The 19,822-nt window shown below is 35.0% G+C and overlaps 1 protein-coding gene across 15 annotated transcripts in view; it reads right to left on the bottom strand.

The window, feature by feature from the left end:
• ZNF644 (zinc finger protein 644) overlaps window positions 1-19,822 on the bottom strand; it is a 106,790-nt gene that overhangs the window by 43,782 nt on the left and 43,186 nt on the right. For 5 of the 15 annotated variants that reach the window (XM_078332404.1, XM_054236516.2, XM_078332405.1 and 2 more), the window contains one exon: window positions 17,404-17,464. The exons of the other annotated variants lie outside the window; for them this stretch is intronic. The gene's annotated coding sequence lies outside the window, so the exon portion shown is untranslated. The remainder of the gene's footprint in view (window positions 1-17,403; window positions 17,465-19,822) is intronic. 15 annotated transcript variants of the gene reach the window in all.

A 19,822-nucleotide genomic window follows, 5' to 3' on the forward strand; every position in this document is an offset into this window, starting at 1 on the left:
GTAAAAGACTTGTACACTAAAAACTACAAAACATTTTTAGAAAAACTGAAAGGCCTAATTAAATGGAAATACTTCCATGTTCATGGATTTCAATACTTAATATAGTTAAGATGGTAAAATTCCCCCAAAGTGATCACAGACTCAACTCAATCCCTATCAAAATTCTAAAGGCCTTTTTGCAGGATTGTAAAAGCTTACCCTCAAATTCATATGGAACTGAAAGGGTTCCTGAACAACAAAAACGATACCGAGAAAGAAAAAGAAGGAGTACTCACACTTGCTGATTTCAAAACAGTGATTACAAAACTATAGTAATCTGTGTGGTAGTAGCAGAAGGGCAGACATATAGACCAGCGGATTAGATTTAAGAGTCCAGAAATAAGCCCAATCATCTATGGCCATTTCCAGCTAAGTGCCAAGACCATTCAATGGGAAAAAGAACAGTCTTTTCAACAAATGGTACTGGGACAACTGAATAACCACGTGCAAAAGAATGAAGTTGGAAGCCTGTCTCACACCAAGTACAGAAATTAAATCAAACTGGATAAACAGTCTGAATATAAAAGCTAAATTTGTAAAGCTCTCAGAAGGCATGTGTTGAATCTTCATGCCTCTGGATTTAGCAATGGATTCTTAGCTTTGACATCAAAAGCACAAACAGTAAAAAAATAAATACAGAAATTGAACTTTAACAAAAGAAAAATCCTTTGTACATCAACAAATATTACCAAAATACATTTGGTAAATGTTTAATATCCAGAACATATAAAAAAAACTCAACAAAAAAGACAAGTAACTCAATTTTCTAAATAAGCAAAGGACTTGAACAGACTTTCTTAAAAGAATTATAAATGACCAAGTCCATAAAAAGTTGTTTAACAAACATCATGGTCATTAAAGAATTGCAAATCAATACTACTTCGTACCCATCAGAACTTTAATAAACAAACGAAAAAATGAAAACTAGTTAAGTGCTGACATTGATGTAGACAAACAAAGACCCTCATATACTGCTGGCGGGAATGGTGAATCTACTATGGATAATAAGGTTAGCAGTTCCTAAATGAAGACAGAATTACCATGTAATCCAGCTGTTCAATGCCTAGATATACATCCAGGAGAAATGCAAACTCATGTCCACAGAAAAACTTGTACACACGTTTATAGCACTGTATTCATAAATGCCAAATAGTAAAAATAACTCAAATATTCATTAAGGAATAATATATAAATTATGGTATGTCTATACAGTGAAATATTATTTAGCCATATAAAGAAATGAAGCACATGCTACAACTTGTATGAACCTTGAAAACATGATGCCAAGTAAAAGAAACCAGACACAAAAGTCACATACTCTACAGTTTCTTTTATATGAAATATCCAGAACAGGCAAACATACAGAGACAGATAGTAAAGGTTACTTTATGGTGAAAGAAGGGGGCAAATAGAAAGTGATTATGTAATGAATACATGGTGTTTTTATGGGGTGATCAAACACTTTAGAAATTAGAGAGCTAGTTGTTGCACAGAAATGTAAATACAGTAGTCCCTCCTTATCTACAGTTTTACTTTTCAGTTTCAGTTACCTGTGGTCAACCACAGTCCAAAAATATTAAATAGAAAATTCTGAAATAAGCAAGTTATAGGTTTTAAATTGCTATTCTACAGAGCTTGATGACATCATACACCATCCAACTCTGAGGAACGTGAATCATCTCCTTTGTCCAGTGTAAGTGTTCTCCACCCATTAGTTACTTAGTTGTCATCTTGGTTATCAGATTGACTGTCATGGTATTGAAGTACTTTTGTTCAAGAACCTTTATTTCACTTAATAATGGTCCCAAAGTACAAAAGTCGTGATACTGGCATTTCAGGTATGTCAAAGAATTGACAAACTGTTTCCTTTACACAAAAAGGTGAAAGTTCTCAATAAGAAGAGAAAAAAATATGCTAAAGTCACCAAGATCTACAGTAGGAACAAATCTCCTACTCACTGAATTGCAAAGGAAAAGCTGGGTGTGGTGGTATGTGCCTGTAGTTCCAGCTACTCAGGAGGCTGAGGCAGGAGAATCACTTGAACCCGGGAGGCAGAGGTTGTAGTGGGCCAAAATCATGCCACTGCCCTCCAGCCTGGGCAACAGAGCAAGACTGTCTCAAAAAAAAAAAAAAAAAGAAATTTGTGCTAGTTTTGCTCTTGCACCTCAGACTCCAGATGTTATGAACATGGTTCATAATAAGAACTTAGGTAAGAAAGAAAAGGCATTAAATATATGGGTTACAGACACGAACAGAAATCTGTCTGACTCATGGCAATAAGGTTTGGTACTACCTATAATTTCAGGCATCCTCTGGAGGTCTTGAAATGTACTCCACGAATAAGGAGGGACTACTGTTCACTAAATACCAATGAATTGTACACTAAAAATGGTTAATTGCATGTAATGTGAATTTTAGCTCCATTTAAAGAAAAAGAAAGTCAATCATAAAATGTCCCATGTCCTGATGACACCCAATCTAGGACAAACTTCCACTTCCTTAGACCCTCTCCAAACTACCCAACTGAAGTCCAAATCCTGAAATAGTTTCCTTCTAATACCCCATTAGTGAGACACCCCAAAGTTCCCTTTAGTGTGTGCCCCTCACTGCAACAAGCAAAAAATGTGTTCTACTGCAGGTGTCCTTGCTACTCTTTTTGGATGGAGGACAGTGACAAGACTAACCATTTCTCAACAGAAACAACAGAAAGCAGAACACAAAGGAGTAACATCCTCATTAAACAAAAATGACTGCCAACTCAGAATCCTAAAAAATAATCATTCAAAAGGGAGGGTGAAATGCAGAACATGACCAGACAACAAAAATGAAGAGACTTTCTCACTACAGACGTACACTATAAAGGATGCGACAGCAAGTGTTCTTCAAAGACAGAAAATGATCACAGATGAAGAACTGAAGATGGAGGATAGAATAGAAAGTGATACAAGTGGTAAATATGTCGGTAAATCTATATAGCAAAAGGATGTCGTTTCATGGTGGCTACAATATATATGGAGTTTAAAAACACAGAGTATAGTAGCAAACAAATTGAGTAAAGGGTAGAGTATAGAAGGGAATGAATGGGATTAAAGTGTTTTAGGTTTCTTGCATTGTCTGGAAAGATAAAACAATGAACAAATTATTGAGCTAATCTAATTTACTTGATTTAATTTATTGACAAATTGATTGAATTAGATGAGGGGTACATTCTGTAATCTCTAGGACGAGGTCTGACAAGTGTGATCTGTGGGCCCCGGGGGGGCATCCCTAAGACCTTATTAGTGGATCTTCAGAAAAACAAAACTATTTTCATAAACAATACTAACAACTTATCTGCCTTTTGCTGCCATTCTCACAAGTGTACGATGGAATTTTCCAGAGGCTATATAACATACAATATCTGAACAGAGGCAGATATGAGAATCCAACTGCCTTCTATCAAATGAGACATTAAAGAGATTTTTAACACATGTAAAACAATGGTACTCTTCACACTAAATTTTGTTCTGGAATGTATATTTTTCTCAAAATGGTGTTATGTTAACATGTAATGGAACAGTATTTTAAAATAAACTAATAAACATTTAAAATTTAATTTCGAAAGTAGTAAATATTGTTCTCAACTAGGATCAATATACTTGGAAATGTCTAGAGACTACCTGGCTGTCACACTGGGTGAGTACTACAGGCATCTAGTGAGTAGAGGTTAGGCAAAAATCCTCTGATGCATAAAGAGTCTCCATGTACACACAGTCTACAGAAAAGAAAATTATCTGGCCCAAAATACCAACTGTGCCAAGGCCGAGAAGCAACCTTGATATAAGCAATAAATATCCTGATATAATCATATAAATAAAAGCTATCTTAAAAAGTTCAAAAGGATCCTGAGAACAATAAATGGATAATTTGCCATTCATGAACTATAAGACCTAATATCATAAAGAAGTTAACTCTATCTCAACGAATAGACTCAAGTTTTATAAAACTGATATGACTAAAAATTTATGGAAAGCAATGAGACAAAGTAGGAGGACCTGCCTTGTTAGATATAGGACCTGCCTTGTTAGATGTAAAGACTTATCATAATGCCATGTAATTAAAACTCCATAGTGTTGGTGCTTTGGATAAACCAAAGTAGACCAATGGCAGAAAATTAAAAAAAAAAAAAAAAAACCAACAAAAAACAGAGTCCATAAACAGACCCATAGATATACTACGGTCACTTTATTTATGTCAAAGAAAATACCATCGAGCAGTAGGGAAGTGATCCTTTTAATAAACATCATATAAAATGTATATTCACATGTAAGAAAAGGTAATCTCTGTGCTTCACACATTATACAAAAATCAGTTCTAGACAAAAGGTAGATGTAAATATATAATAAACAACATACAAAACAATAATCAGTTCTAGGTAGATGGTAGAAAGCAAAATAATAAAGATTCTAGAATGATGTTTCTCAATCACTAGTGACACCCTGGCTAGATGTTTGTTTTGTGCATTGTAGAATGCTTAACATTCTGTACACATTGTAGGACATTTACCAGCACCACCAACCCAACTCGCTAGATGACCAGAGTATTCCACTCACTCAGTTATGAAAACTAAACATGTAGTCACACTGCCAAATATCCTACTGAGATAGTGGGAGATGTGGGGTTAGAGATGTGGGAACTGCCTCTAGTTTAGAAGCATAGTTTCAGAGCATAAGAGAGTTCCTTCATGCCCTTGGAGCAACAAGAAAAGACTTCTTAAATGGGACACAAGCAGCATTAACAATAAGAGCAAACAATGATAAACTGGACTATACTAAACCTAAGATCTTCCTTTTATCAACAGATAACATTAGGAAAGTAAAAATCAAGCCAAAGTGGATTATATATATATATTTTTTAAATGTAATAAAGAGTCTGTATTTAGAGCATATAAAAACTCCTAAAAACAAAGGAAGTACAGAAACCCCAATAGGAAATAAAGAGCTTGTATGCATAAACTATATAATTCCTATTAACCAGTAAGACAGAAAGAGAAAGCTCAAGAGTAATTTTTTTAAGGTGGTAGGGAGAGGAGGAAAGACTCTGCAAAAGAGAATACCCAAACAACCAGTCCATTTATGAAAGAGTATTCAATTTCATTTGGATCCGGGAAATGCACCTTTCAGAAGAATAAAATTAAAGAGGATATTAATACCAAGTGTTGGTGAGGATACAGAACAACAGGAATCCTCATTCACTTGATGGGATTGATACAATCATTTTGAAAACAATTCTTGCATCATCTTCTAAATTTGAACATACACAGGCTGGTCATACCAATGACCGAGATTCTATTCTTGGTATACACCTAATATAAATGTTGCACATATGCACTAAGAAACATGTACAAGAATGTTCACAGTAGCATTATTCAGCCCAAATGTCTTGTAGTAACATGACAAATTGTAAAAAAATTATACAAGTGAACCACAGCTACATCTGACAAAATTCCCAACTCTCAAACAAGACAAAATAATACTTCTGTATAATTCTATTTCTATAAAATTTCAAAAACAAGCAAAAAAAAGGTTATTTTCTTTGAAGTCAGGCAAGTGGTTAATCTGGGAAAGAAAAAAAAGGGAGTGACTGAGAAAAGAAACATTGGGATTTTTGGGTTGCTGGTAGTAATTTCTAGATCTGTGATAGTCATGGAGTGTTTATTTTGTGGTGATTCACTGAGCTGTACCCTACACTTCATGCATTTTCCTTTAAGTATTTAAATTTTTAAAATGACACAGAACACTATATTTTATATGCTTTGTATGTGACCTAGAAAACAATACATTATACAAATACCTTAACAATTATGGTATTAGATGTCAATTGCTTGGGAGTAAAAATTACATCTGGAACAAAATAACTTTCTTCTTCTTATACTTCAAGATCCTTTGCCTAATTAAATAAAACAATTACAATATCTTTAAAAGGACTGCTTGATTTTCAATATACTGCAGGAAGACATCATTCAATATATTTAATTTTTCTGTTTACCTTTAAGTTTTAATCTTTTGAAAAAATTTCAATTTCTAACTTTATATAAGAGAAAGTAAAATATATACACCTTGGAAAACATTAATTACTATTAACGGAAAGTTGAAGATGTTTGTTTCTAATATTAAAAATCTATTTTCTCACATTTAGACAAAGAAGAGGATTAAGACAGAATGATAAATGACACCTGACCTAAAGGAGCTTTCTATCAAAAATTTATATACCTCCCTACCCACCAAACTAAGCCTTGGTTTATAAATTTATATGTTCCATGACATTCTAATAAACTCTGCAATAACAATTATTTTATTTGCAAAAGAATCAAACATTTACTGTATGAAGTTGCTCAGTATCAAACCGTTGCCCTCTGAATTTAATCATTTACACCAAACAGTACAGTTAACTGCATACAATCTGATTCATTTTTAAGCCACATAGTGCCACCAAGTGGTAACAAATTCTTTTTCCAAAATAGCACATGAAGCAACAGAAAAAGCTATACTGGAATATTATACTGGAATGGAAAAATCAATCTTTGAACAAATGTAAATAAGATTGTGAAATATCTTAGTATAAAACTTTAAGAGGTCAATTTTTTTGAAAAAGTGTTGTATAAATTATCTTGTGATAGAGTTTAGTTTTAAAGTTAAAAATTTTATTGGAAGGCAATGAACTATGAATATAATCCTGTAGCATGTACTTTTTGTTGCTTGTTTTTAAATTCCCCACATTTCATTAGAAGACATAAATCGATTTACTAATTAATGAAACATACACGCTAACACAATAAAAGACCTGGAAGGTTTCATAACAATCTTTGTTAAGTATGGGGAAGGAGTGAGGAGAGTAAGTTTTGCTCTTTAGTTAATATTTGTATTAATTTGCTATAATAACAGAAAACGCTACACTGGATCTGTATAGCTAGAACTGCCTCTTAACGAAGTCCTACAAGTGGTGGCTTAAACAAAAATTGATTGGCTCAAAAATCTGGGAACTGGAAGTCCAAGACAAAAGTGTCAGTGGGGTTAGTTCCTTCTGAGGGCTGTGAGGAAAGATCTGTTTCAGATTCCTGCTTGGCTTCTAGAGAGCCATCTTTTTCCTTGTTCTCTTCATATCATCTTTCTTTGATTAGTGTCTCGGTATCCAAATTATCCCTTTTTATAAGGACATCAATCATAATTGGATAAGAGCCCACCCTAATGACTTCATTCAACTTGATTACCTCTGTAAAAATCCAAACTCCAGGTTGGGCGAGGTGGCTCATGAGGTCAAGAGATCAAGACCATCCTGGCAAACATGGTGAAACCTTGCATCTACTAAAATATAAAAATTAGCTGCGCCTTTAGTCCCAGCTACTCGGGAGGCTGAGGCAAGAGAATTTCTTGAACCCAGAAGGTGGAGGTTGCAGTGAGCCGAGATCACACCACCGCACTCCAGCCTGGTGACAGAGCAAGACTCTGTCTCAAAAAAGATAAAAAAAAAGACCCTATCTCCAAGCAAGGTTATACTCTGAGGTAGAGGGGGATTAATTCAACCCTTAACACTATTCTTCTTTTCTGAAATTTTTGAATATTTTTCTTATTTAAAAAGAGGACAAAAAATAGTTCCTAAAAGTTGTAAAATAACAGAATACCATTTTAATTTCATAAAATGTTATCAGCAAAATGGATTAAATTTGGATGTAAGTAATAAGAGTCATATAGTTCATATCCAATGCACTTTGTCCTAAATCCCATCTCCCACCAACTCTCTTTCTCAATGTACTCATACTGGCCTTGCTATTTCTTGACTACGGTCTGGGTATTTAGCACTTAATATTCTCTGCCTGAAGTTCTTCCTCCAAATACACAAATGGATCAGTTCTTTCACATTCGTGTCTGTCTCCTTCTTAGTTCATCATAGGCCATCCAAAACAAAGTTACTAGGAGAGCACTCTCAGTAACTGTCTATGCCACTCTCTGCTGATACTTTTCTTCAGTACCAACACCTGATACATTATTATTTGATCAGTTGTTTTTTTCTCTCCACTACAAAGTAAGCTTCTTGAGGACAGAGACATATTTTGTTCACTGAAGTACTCTTGACATCCAAAATAGTGTCTAGAGTGTTAAACACAATTTGTGATTACTTTTTTGTTCATTATCATAAGTTTCTTAAAGTTAATCCACCTCTGACTTCTAAGTAAAATCTACTGTTCCCTTAACTAATCATTTTCTATACACAGAGTCATCTTTCCACTTCCCCGTAAAACACATTTCCCTTCTCTCAAGGCATAATCCCAAATCTTTTTGAAAAAAAGTTGAAATGGCTTTGCCATGCCCTGCCTATCTCTCCACTGTAGTCTCAGACTCTCCTTCCATCAGTTCTCAGTGATCCAAAGTACTGGCCTTCTCTCAAATACCACAAACATTCCTCTTCAACATAGAGCCTCTGTCCATGCAGTTGCCTTGGTCTGGAATCCTCAGCCCTCCATCACACAAATCTAGTTAACTTTAACTCAGAATCTTCTTCAGTTCACAGCTCTCAAGGTCACTTACTCTGTGAAGCTCTCCTCAAGCCACTCTGTGTCAAATTCCTTTGACACATGCTCTTACAGAACTGTTCCTTTCAGAGCTCTTTCAAATATTCAGTTGTTGATTACTGATTGATATCTCTCCTAATGGACCTAAGTTCCAAAGCACAAAACACAAAAATCTTCCCTGTGATTCCAACAGAATGGGAACCAATTCTTCTATTGCATAAGCTGTTTTGAGCAACTAAAAGGTAGTAGTCAACCTAATGAAGGAACACAGACAAAACAGGCCAACTATAAGTGAATGAGACCCTGAAATCAGTCAACTATTGGAATTAAATACAACAAATTTTCCTTTTATTAAATTCAACTTAACTTTCATCAGACACATTGCATATTTCTGGGTAGCCTCCTCCCCCTAGCCACCAGTGAGTACACAAAAAGATCCAAGTTTGTTTTAATACTCAATCATGCAACCAATTTAAAAGTGTATGAAAAGTAATAGAAAATGTCATTATATAGCTTACCTCAATTACTGATATACCTAATCCATAGCTTTACTCACATCCCTAAGCATCAGTCATTTTGGAGCATTTTATAAATATTTAATATACAAAATCTCCTATGTCTGCAAATGTACTGATATGTACTGAAAACTTTAATGGCTATGTATGAGATAATTTACAACACAGTAATAACAAAATATAGTACTGCATAGGCAACTTTTTGTCCCGAAATTAAAAATTTATCAACTAGCTAATTTCCTTTCAAACTGTATATAAACATTCTAATATATTTCAGTTTTAGGGTAAGCCTCTCATTTTAATGTGATGTGTGAGAAACAGACTTTTTATAATGATTCTAATACTAATCATTACTATTTCTCTGAAATAAGAAAATAAGGATAATTTAAATCTCTGCCACATTTATTGTTGTATCATTAATTTTCTGGTGCCTAAACAATGACTATCCCCAGATTAAACTGTGTAATTTTAACAGACTGTACAAACTTTCACTGCTTCCTTAAATATCATAGTGGTATTTAAAGTGGACTGAATACAATTTTAAAATAACTTAGAATAATAAATGATATAAAATATGTGGTAACTTGCTTTCATATTTATGATTCTTTTCCTAAATACTTTAAGTATACCTTTCAAGATTTACTGATAAATACATTTAATATAAATAAATACATTTATCAGTGTATCTTGAATGCATATACGCATACCTAGATGCATTTATCTTATTTACTTGGCATAGCAAACCAGAAGTAACACATCTGATTCAATGCACCACATCTTGTTATTACATTCTGAAAGTATGGTTAAATATTCATTACAAAAATCAAAGTCGTCATTGTTGGCAAATTTTCTTTAGTAAGCAGCATCTGATAATTCCAAATAATTTAATTCCACTCATTAATTCATTAGCTATAAAGGCAACACTTTGAATGCAATGTTACAGATTGAATTGTGCTCCCCCAAAATTCATATGTTGAAGCCCTAATACTAAGTTAAAATGAAGCCATTAGGGTAGGCCCTAATCCAATCTAACTAGTGTCCTTATAAGATTAGGACATACAGAGAGACACCAGGGATGGACATGCACTGAGAAAATGCCATGTAAGGACACAGCAAGAAAGTAGCCATAGTGACTTGGTTAGCCATCTGCAAATCAAGGAGAGAGGCCTCGGGAGAAGCCAAGCCTGCCAATATTTTGATACTGGACTTCTAGCCCCCAGAAATATGAGAAAATAAATTTCTATTGTTTAGGCTACCCAATCTGTGGTACAATAGTCACCCCTTATCTGAAGTTTCACTTTCTGAGGTTTCAATTACCCAGTCAACTATGGTCTGAAAATATTAAACAGAAAATTCCAAAAGTAAACAATTAAAACCTTTCAAATTGCACACATTTCTGTGCAGTGTGATGGGCAATCACACTGTCCTCCACTATCCCACCCTGATTATGAATGAACCATTCCTTTGTCCTGTGTATCCATGCTGTAGATGCTCCCTATCTATTAGCTGTCTTAGTTATCAGATCAATTGTCTAGTATAGTAGTGCTTGTGCTAAGTAAATCTTACTTTACTTAATTGTTCTATTATTATTGTTTTAAATCTCATTGTGTCTAATTTATAAATTAAACTTTATCATAGATATAGATATGTAGGAAAAAAACAGTGCATATAGAGTTCTGTACTGAGGTTTCAGCATCCATTGGAGGTACTGGAATGTATCTCCCACGGATTAAGTCTACTGTAGTTTCTTATGGCAGCCCTAGCAGACTAATATACTCAACCTGGCAAAACAAATAAGATGTTTTAAATCACACTGCATTTAAGTTCTATTGTGATATACATGAATATTTCCATCTTCTGAAGACACAAAACTAAGGTCACCTCCAACATGCTTTATACTAAATGCTGAGATGTGAGAATACCAGTTTAGACATAGGAACAACTTTGCCTAAGAAAATATTTGGTTCTACCTATTCATATTATTGCAACCCTACACAGAATGAGATTAGTAAAAAAGTACCTATGTTAATTTCCTTAAGCAAACAACTTAGCTCCTATATAATTGATATATAAAACATGTGGATCTCCTTTCAGCCCATACAATAGAAAACTTGTATTCAGGGCCCTTGCAAATGACCTTAATCAAAATAATTTGATAAGTATCCTTTCTTGTGGCTGAGAAAAGGCTAGAACTAGTATTAAGAACCTAGCTGTGCTTCAGATAAACTTGGGAAACTTAAAAAAAAAAAAATAGACTAGGCCAGGCATGTTGGCTCACGCCTGTAATCCCAGCACTTTGGGATACCAAGGTGGGTGGAACACCTGAGGTTGGGAGTTGGAGACCAGCCTGATCAACATGAAGAAACTCCATCTCTACTAAAATTACAAAATTAGCCAGGCATGGTGGTGCATGCCTGTAATCCGAATTACTTGGGAGGCTAAGGCAGGAGAATAGCTTGAACTGGAAAGTAGAGATTGCGGCGAACTAAGAACACACTACTGCACTCCAGCCTGGGCAACAAGAGTGAAACTACATCTCAAAAAAAAAGAAAGACTGTACAGCTCCTTCCCTGGAATTTGATTCCACTTCACTAAGGCCTACAGACTTTTTAAAGCACCCCATGCAATTGGATATGTAGCCAAAATAATCTAGAGAATTTTATTTTGTACTTGAAGACTTTTTTAAAACTACTAATGTTCAGTCCCCTTCTGAAAAATTCCAATCTAAGTGACACTGGCAACGGGTGTGTGTGTGTGTGTGTGTGTGTGTGTCTGTATGTGTGCATGCACGCGCATGCACACGTGATATCTCCTTTGGCATTGTAACATGCAGCCATAAGTGACTCTGGCAATGGGTGTGTCTGTGTGTGTGTGTGTGTGTAATACTTCCTTAGGCATTGCAGTGTACAGCCATAATTGAAAACAATGGTCTAGAGTTCAGGTACTATATGATTATCATGGGCTGTAATTAGTATGAAGCATTTACAACCAAATGCTGGAGTATATAAGTGATTATCTATTTAAAAATATACTATCACTTATATTCCATTGAACTGTAAGTATACACTGTAGTATGGCTTCATTATGAAAGTTATCTACATACCTTAATTTATCCAGGTAGTAAAGAGAGTAAGAACCTCAAACAAAATACTGGCAAAAATTCAACAGCACATGACAAGGATTATATGCTGTAACCAAGTGAGATTTATTTCTGGAATGCAAGGATAGTTCAACATAAAAAAAAAAATCAATGCACAGCACATTAACAAAAGAATGGACAAAACCCATGACCATCTCAATTGATGCAAAAAAAATGACAAAATTTAATATTCTTTTGTTAATAAACACATTCAACAAACTAGGAATCGAAGGAAACAACTTCAATATAATAAAAGCAATATCTGAAAAGCCCATTTCTTTGGTGGTGAATAGAGTCTTGCTATGTCACCCAGGCTGGAGTGCAATGGTGTGATCTTAGCTCACTGTAACCTCTGCCTCTCAGGTTCAATTGATTCTCCTGCCTCAGTTTCCTGAGTAGCTGGAATTATAGGTGCATGCCATCACACCCAGCTAATTTTTGTATTTTTAGTAGAGATGGGGTTTCACCATGTTGGCCAGGCTGGTCTCGAACTCCTGATCTCATGATCCACCCACCTCAGCCTACAAAGTGCTGGGAATACAGGCATGAGTCACCATGCCCAGCCAAGAAAATCCTACTTCTTTTTTTTTGGAATATTTCTTTTTTTTTTTTTTTTTTTATTGGATTATAGGTTTTGGGGTACATGAGCAGAGCATGCAAGACAGTTGCGTAGGTACACACATGGCAGTGTGCTTTGCTTTTCTTCTCCCCTTCACCCACATTTGGCATTTCTCCCCAGGCTATCCCTCCCCACCTCCCCCTCCCACTGGCCCTCCCCTTTTCCCCCGAAAATCCTACTTATATATAACATTGTACTAGAATTCCTAGCCAGAGTACTTAGGAAGTAAGGAGGGAAGTAGGGAGGGAAGCGGGTAAGGAAGGTGGGAGGGAGGGAGAGAAGGTGGGAGGCAGGCATCCAATTTAGAAAGGAAGAAGTAAAATTATCTGTTCATAGAAGACAGGATCTTGTATGTAGGAAACCCTAAAGACTTCATACCAAAAAAATTATTATAAGAAAATAATTCAGCAAAGTTATAACATACACAATGAAAAGACAAAAATCAGCTATGTTTTTATACACTAACAATGACCAAACTGAAAAGGAAATTAAGAAAACAATTAAAATATCACCAAAAAAAATCAAATACTTAGCAATATACTTAACCAAGGAATACACTTAACCAAAAGACTGGTACACTGCAAACTACAAAATGTTGCTGAAAGAAGTAAAAGACAGAAATAAATGGAAAGCAAATCCCCTGTTCACAGACTTGTTAAGACTTACCATCAAGATGTCAATACTATACAAAGGAATACATAGATTGAATGCAATCCTATCAGAATCTCAATTCTTTTTCAGAAATGTTAAAACGTAACCTAAAATTCATATGAAATCTTAAGGAACCCCAAATAGCCAAAACAATCTTGAAAAAGAACGAAGTTGCAAGTGTCACACTTCCTCATTTCAAAACTTCAAAGCTACAGCAATCAAAACAACGTGATACCAACATGAAAGTAGACATACAGACCAACAGAATAGAATAGGGAGCCTGGAAATACACCTGTGTATGTGGTCAAATCATTTTCAACATCCTTGTCAAGACCATTCATGGGGAATAGACAGTTTTTTCGGCAAACTGAAGAAAACTGGATAAATATATCTAAAAGAATAAAGCTAGACTCTTAACTTGCACCATATACAAAAACTCAAAATGGGCTAGGTGCAGTAGCTCGTATCTGTAACTCCAACACTTTGGGAGGCCAAAGAGGGTGGAATTGCTTGAGCCTAGGAGTTTGAGGCCAGCCTGGGCAACATGGCAAAACTCCATCTCCACAAAAAATATAAAAAATTAGCTGGGTATAGTGGCACACACCTGTAGTCCCAGTTACTAGGGAGGCTGAAGTAGGCATGAGCCCAGGAGGTCAAGGCTGCAGTGAGCTCTGACTGCGCCACTGCGCTCTGACTTGAGCAACAGGGTCTCACTCTGTCTCAAAAACAAACAACACAGGAGAAAAACATCATGACATTAGTTTTGGCAATGATTTACTGGACCTGACAACAAAGGCAGAGGCAAAAAAAAGTAAACAGATAAATCACACTATATCAAACTTAAAAACTATGTCTCAAAGAAAATAAGAAAATAAAAAGGCAACCTTTATAATGGGAGAAAATATTTGCAAATCATATATTCCAGTAAGAGGTTAAAAATCGAGAATACATAAAGAAACCCTAGAACTAAACAACAAAAAACCAAACAAGATTTTTAAAATGGGCAAAGGACTTAAATAGATATTTCTGCAAAAATGATACGCAGATGGCCAAAAGCATATGAAATGATGTTCACCATCACTAATTATTAGGGAAATGCAAATCAAAACCACAATGAGATGTCACTTCACACGTATTAGGAATAGAGGAAAACTACCTCAACATCATAAAAAGCCATATATATATATTTTTTTTTAATTACTTTTTTAAATTCTGGGGTATATGTGCAGAATGTGCAGGTTTGCTACATAGGTAATACGTGCCATGGTGGTTTGCTGCACCTATCCAGGTATAAACCCAGCATTCTTCTCCCTAACGCTCTGCTCTCTTCCACCTCGCCCTCCCTGAACAGGCCTCAGTGTGTGTTGTTCTCCTCCACATGTCCATGTGTTCTCATTGTTCAGCTCTCACTTATAAGTGAGAACATGTGGTGTTTGGTTTTCTGTTCCTGTGTTAAGTTTGCTGAGGATAATGGGTTCCAGCTTCATCCATGTCCCTGCAAAGAACATGATCTTGCTCAAAAGCCCCACGACAAATATCATAATGATGAAAGGCTGAAAGATTTTCCTCTAAGGTCAGGAATAATGCAGGTAACACCAGTTTTGTCACTTCTATTAGACATAGTACTGAAGTTCTAACCACAAAAATTAGGCAAGAAAAAGAAATCCAAATTGGAAAGGAGTTAAAACCATCTCTGTTCACAGATGATATGATCTCATGGAGAAAACCCTAAAAAGTCCACAAAAAACTTACTGCTAACAAATGAATTTGGCAAAGTAGCAGGACACAGTTAACACATAAAAATCAGCTACATTTCTATATACTAAAAATGATCCGAAAGGAAATTAAGAAAATTCCATTTATAATAATCCAAAAAGAATAAAAGAATTAGAAATTAACCAACCAAGTCAAGACTTATATGATGAAAACTACAAAGCATTACTGAAAGTAATTATAGAATACATGAATAAATGCAAACATTCCATGTTCATGGATTGGAAGACAATACTGTTAAGATGTCAAAACTACCCACAGCAATCTACAGATTCAATGCAACCCCTGTTAAAATCTCACTGGTAGTTTTTTTGCAGAAATAGGGAAACCTATCCTTAAATTTACATGCAATCTCAACGGACCCCTAAGAACCAAAACAAACTTTAAAAAGAACAACGAAGTTGGAGGCCTTACACTTCCTAATTTCAAAACGTACTAAAAATCAACAGTAATCAAGACAATGGTGGTACTGGCATAGTGAGAGACATATAAACCAATTGAACAAAATAGCCAAGAAATAAACCTGTGTGTTTATGGTCAAATGGTTTTTGACAAGGGTGCCAAGACTACAAAACAGAGAAATGAGTCTTTCCAATATATGGTAGTGGGAAAACTGGATATCCACATGCAAAAGGAAAAAGCTACACCCTTATCTAACACAATATATATGAATTAACTCAAAATGGATAAAGACCAAAACATAAGACATAAAACTATAAAAACTCCTAGGAGAAAACATATGCCAAAAACTTTGTTACTCTGGATTTGGCAATAATTTCTTAGCGATGGCTCCAAAATCACAAATAACAAAAGAAAAAATAGAACCAGGTGTGGTGGTTCACACCTGTAATCCCAGCATTTTGGGAGGCCAAGGCAAGTGGATCACTTGAGGTCAGGAGTTCAAGATCAGCCTGGCCAACATGGTGAAACCCCATCTCTAGTAAATAAACAAAAATTAACCGAGTGGTGGCCTGCACCTGTACTCCCAGCTACTTGAGAAGCTAAGGCATGACAGTTGCTTGAATCCAGAGGCAGAGGTTGCAGTGAGTCAAGATTACACCACTGCACTCCAACATGGGCAACAGAATGAGACTGTCTAAGAAAACAAACAAACAAACAAACAAAAAAGACTAATTGGACTTTGTGAAATGCAAAAAATTTGTGGAACAAAAGATATACAGAGTAAAGACAACCAATGGAATCGGATTCTGCAAATAATACATCTATTAAGGGATTAATATCTAGAACATATACAGAACTCCTACAACAGAAAAAAAAAAACACAATTAAAAAATGGGCAAAAGACTTGAATAGACATTTCTCCAAGAACATACATATGCCCAAGAAGCATATGAAAAGATGTTGAACATCACTAATTATTAGACAAATGCAAATCAAAACAATAATGACACATCACAGCCACTATCAAAAAACAAAAACAAAATATCGAGTGTTGGCAAGGATGTACAGAAATAGGAACATTTGTGCACTGCTGGTGGGACTGTCAAAAGGTGCAGCCACTACAAAAAACTATGGTGGCTTCTCAAAAAACTAAAAATAGAATTACCATATGATCCAGCAATTCCACTTCTAGGTATATATGCCTGAAAATTGAAAGCAAGGTCTTGAAGAGATATTTGTACACCCATGTTCACTGCAGCATTATTCACAATAGGTGAATGGTGGAAGCAACAAAGGTGTCCAGCAATGGACATCTAAACGTGTTACATATATAAAAATGGGATTTAAAATGGGAGGAAATTCTGCAAAATACTATAACACGGATGAACCCTGAAAACATCACACTTGTGAAATAAGCCAGTCACAAAAAGACAAACACTGTATGATTCTGCTTATATGAGACACTTAGAGTAATCAAATTCAGAGAGACAGAAAAATGGTAATTTCCAGGGCCTCAGGAGTGGGAGAAATTGGGGAATTGTTTACTAGGTATAGTTTCAGTTTCTCAAGACAAAACGTTATGAAGATGGATGGTGGTGATGAGTGCACATTATAAATGTACATAGTAACACTGAACTGTATTTAGAAATGGTTAAAATGGCAAATTTCATGTTACGTATATTTTATCATAATAAAAAAACAGTTGGAAAAGAATTACCAATGGGGATGAGGTGAAGATGAATAAATAACAACCATGTCTGGATTTGCTCCAGAATAACCTGAGGGGGAAGAAAAAATGAGTGAAAGTATAAATAAGAGTATACATATATATTTTCCTGTGTAATATTTCTTATTTCACTGAATTATTTTAATATTTACTAAATTATTTTATCACTCTGATGAGAGCAGTATGACATAGGCTTTAAAAGCATAGAAGCTCAAGCTAGACTACCCCCTTCAAATCCTAGCCCTTCTATTGTTAAACTCATATTTTAGTTTTGTTATCTGTAAAATGAGAATCGAGTTAATGTTTTAAAAAGTACTTATAACAGTGCCTGGCATATAGTAGCATTATATACATGTTAAATAAGTCTGTATTTATCATGGTTTTGATTTTTAATCAGACAAAAAATTTCTGTGTTAAGTATAGAAAACGTTCATATAACTTTTGTTAAAAAAATAAATATAAGGTAACCATGTCTTTTGTTTTTAATCAGTTAAAAAAACAGAAAAGCCAGTCAACTACAGGGGGTGCTGCAGAAGATGTCAATATTTAGTACCTCAGTATCTTGTCATCATTTTACATCATTCAACTAATAGGTGGTTCAGTTTACAATCACAAATATCAAGAGAAAGTGACTTCCTAGTAATGAGCTGCAGGAAATGCTACCCCCAAAATATGGCACTTGGCATTTGAGAAAACAGCAGAAGCAGGTAGGTGTCTCTGACTTTCTCTTTTTCTCCCCTGAAGCAGGCCATAAAATCTAGGAAAGTCATTCTTTGATTTTCTCTCCCTTCTCTCCTAAAACCTTCCTGGGATAGGTGCCTCGCTTTACATAAAGGGAAGAGGTGTCACATAGAGATGCCAAGAAGAATCTGAACAAACAGGCTTTGCTAAGTTCACCCCAGTTTATCAACATTACATCATACCCTTTTGGCCTCTAATCATACTCCTGCATGACTGTCCATAGCAATACAGCTTTCTGTTGTTTTGCCAAGTCTTCAATATCTGAAATCTCCCATGCCATGCAAAACTTTTATTAAGGAAATTTGTATACACTTCTCTTGTTAATCTGTATTTGTTAGAGAGATCTCCACCATGAATCTAGGGGTGGATGAGAAAATATACCAGAATGACATCCCATATACCCGGGACTACATCACCCCCTCAAGCAGAGGCAGGATTTGAGCCAAGCTTTCTTGGATGAGTTAGATTTCCAGGACAGAAATAAACTGAGGATGAGACTGGTGAAGAAGATATGGGTAAGGATGAAAGTGTGAGGATTTTTTCAAATAACAATGAAAATCAATTAGGCTGCAGCAAAATTCTTACTAAAAAATAGGAGATGAAACTGTTGATTACAACATAAATCTGGAATCTCCTAGGTATAATACCTAAGAATTAAAATTTATCCTTAAGGAGTAATTAATGTTTTTGAACAAGTAATATAATTAAGGTTGTAACTTCCTAAAAAGTTGAATCAAATGGTCCTATCCAAATGAAATGAACACAGACAGATCATTCAAGATGAATGTAACAGACATGCAAACAAAAATAGCAATGAGAATGCAAAGAAAAAGATAAATACATGCTATATTACTAAAGTAAAAGCAAAAAGACTTAGTAACTGACCAAATCTTTCTAATAGAAGGTAAGCAATGTAAATATTCAGAGAGATTTTGAGCTCAATGATGAAAGAATGGTACTCATGTTAGCAAGAATAGGTTTTGAAAGCAAAGGTGATGAATCACCATTAGACATGGTGATGTCAGAATACACAAGTGAAAATGTCCAAACTATTTTTACTAGAAGACATATTTCATAAATGTCAGTAAAAATGTTTTGATTAGAAAGAGAAATATGTCTGTTTGTTGGAAGGGAAGTATATACAAGGAAGGGAGCATAAATATGAACAGTTACAAGGTAATCTAAGGGGAAAAATATTGCTCAAATAAAAATATTAATTCCTTAAGTTGGGGTAAGACTCTTTTTAAGAACTAAACTTAAAAACTCAGTCTATCATTGCTGTAACCTGAAGCAATTCAAAAAGAAAATCTGATATTAAAGCACTGGATGTCAATACTGATTGATTACTCAAAAAATATTTGAGGACCTCTGTGTCAAGAACTGCTCTCAACAGTGAGAATGCAATGGTTAACAAGGTAGGCAAGATTGTGTTGTTCTACATACCTTTTATCCTAATAGTTGGTTGAATTATGATTAAGCCAATGACTGCAGTATCACTTTAACCTAACCTCAGCTATCCAGGGTGGAAATTATTTGCATTATCAAATATTAGGATTCATATTCAGCTACTTAGACACTACTAATATAAATATACGATTTAATACATTTAACATACCCTTCACATTCTATATTTTTGGTAACACTTTTGCCATCAGTAGTATAATTATTC

Source organism: Callithrix jacchus, chromosome 7 (assembly GCF_049354715.1).
Source record: "Callithrix jacchus isolate 240 chromosome 7, calJac240_pri, whole genome shotgun sequence".
Lineage (NCBI taxonomy): Eukaryota > Metazoa > Chordata > Mammalia > Primates > Cebidae > Callithrix > Callithrix jacchus.